This window comes from Procambarus clarkii, chromosome 37, assembly GCF_040958095.1.
Source record: "Procambarus clarkii isolate CNS0578487 chromosome 37, FALCON_Pclarkii_2.0, whole genome shotgun sequence".
Taxonomy (NCBI): domain Eukaryota; kingdom Metazoa; phylum Arthropoda; class Malacostraca; order Decapoda; family Cambaridae; genus Procambarus; species Procambarus clarkii.
The window spans coordinates 39,626,128-39,628,627 of NC_091186.1; positions in this window are offsets into that span (position 1 = coordinate 39,626,128).

Consider the following 2,500-nt stretch of genomic DNA (forward strand, 5'->3'; position numbering starts at 1 on the left):
CCCCCTTCCCTTAAACTCCCACCCCCCACCCCAAAACCTCTGAGACCCTGCAAGCCACCTCACAGATCCTCTCACCCACGGAACAGCTTCCCACACCAGCAGAATGCTTGCCAAGAAAGGGACATGAAAATGAACAGAAGAAGTGAGCTTCAAGGCGATGTACACTAACATAGATGGGATTTCAAATAAAACAAGTGAACTTGGAGAATGAGCACTAGAAGAAAACCCAAACATAATAGCACTCACAGAAACAAAGTTAACGAAAATCATAACAAACTCAGTGTTTCCACAGGGCGACTATGTAGTGAGGAAAGAGAGAGAAGGAGAGGAGGTGGTGTAGCTTTGCTACTAAGAGAAGGTTGGAGTTTCGAAGAGATGGTAATTCAGAACTGTGAAGGTTTCAGTGACTACATATCAGGCACCATAGCAACTGGAGGACAGAAAATTATAGTAGTAGTCATATATAACCCCCCACCGAATGTCAGAAGACCTAGAAAGGAATATGATAGAAACAACTTGGCCACCATCAATATAATAGAGAGAGCAGCTTCTGTGGCTAGCAGGAACGGATCCAGGCTACTAATCATGGAGACTTCAACCATGGAAAGATAGATTGGGGAAACAGAGACCCACATGGAGGCCCAGACACATGGAGAGCTAAGCTGCTGGATGTGGCAACAAGAAACTTTCTAAGTCAACACGTCAAGGGACCGACAAGAACGAGAGGAGGGGGTGAACCAGCCTTGCTTGATTTGATATTTACCCTAAATGAGTCGGATATAAGGGAAGTTAAGTTGGAAGCCCCCTTGGGAATGAATGATCATAGTGTATTGAGCTTTGAGTACCTGGTTGAACTAGGAATTATCACCCCCAAAAAGAACTGGGAAACAAAGGGCTGGCGTACCAAAAGGGAAACTATGAGGAGATGAATAAATTCCTATGGGATATACATTGGGACACAGAACTCGGAACCAAGTCCGTACAAGACATAATGGACTATGTCACTCAAAAATGTCAGGAGGCTGTAAGCAGGTTTGTCCCAGCCCAACAGGAAAAAACAAAGAAGCAAAGGAAGAATCCGTGGTTTAATAGGGAATGTATGAAAGCAAAGGAGCTGAACAAAAGGGCATGGAGGAACTTCCGTAATAACAGAACACCAGAAAGTAGAGAGAGATACCAGAGAACCAGGAACGAGTATGTTAGTGTGAGAAGAGCAGCTGAGAAAAGGTATGAAAATGATATAGCTAATAAAACCAAGACCGAACCAAAGCTACTACACAGTCACATCAGGAGGAAGACAACAGTGAAGGAACAGGTGATGAAACTTAGGGTGGGCGAGGACAGGTACACAGAGAATGACAAGAGGTGTGTAAGAACTCAACAAAAGGTTCCAGGAGGTCTTTACAATAGAACAGGGAGAAGTCACGGCGCTAGGAGAGGTGGCAGCAAACCAGGTGACCGTGGAAAGGTTCGAAATTACAAGAGATGAGGTCAGAAGCACCTATGGGAGCTGGATGTGAGAAAGCTGTTGGGCCGGATGGAATCTCACCATGGTATTGAAAGAGTGTGCAGGAGCACTTTGCTTGCCACTCTCCATAGTGTATAGTAGGTCACTGGAAACGGGAGACCTACCAGAAGTATGGAAGACTGCTAATGTAGTACCAATATTTAAAAAGGGTGACAGACAAGAGGCACTGAACTACAGGCCAGTGTCCTTAACTTGTATACCATGCAAGGTGATGGAGAAGATTGTGAGAAAAAACCTAGTAACACATCTGGAGAGAAGAGACTTCGTGACAACCCATCAACATGGGTTCAGGGAGGGTAAATCTTGCCTTACAGGCTTGATAGAATTCTACGATCAGGTGACAAAGATTAGGCAAGAAAGAGAAGGATGGGCGGACTGCATTTTTTTGGACTGTCAGAAAGCCTTTGACATAGTACCCATAAAAGGTTGATGCATAAGCTGGAGAAACAGGCAGGAGTAACTGGTAGGGCGCTCCAGTGGATAAGGGAGTACCTAAACAATAGGAAGCAGAGAGTTACAGTGAGGGGTGAGACCTCAGACTGGCGTGAAGTCACCAGTGGAGTCCCACAGGGCTCTGTACTTGGACCTATCCTGTTTCTGATATACGTAAATGATCTCCCAGAGGGTATACTCATTCCTCTCAATGTTTGCTGACGACGCCAAAATTATGAGAAGGATTAAGACAGAGGAGGACAGCTTGAGGCTTCAAGAAGACCTGGACAAGCTGCAGGAATGGTCGAACAAATGGCTGTTAGAGTTTAATCCAAGCAAATGTAATGTAATGAAGATAGGGGTAGGAAGCAGGAGACCAGATACAAGGTATCACTTGGGAGATGAAATACTTCAAGAGTCCGAGAGAGAGAAAGACCTGGGGGTTGATATCACGCCAGACCTGTCCCCTGAAGCTCATATCAAGAGGATAACAGCAGCAGCATATGCCAGGATGGCTAACATAAGAACGGCCTTTAGAAA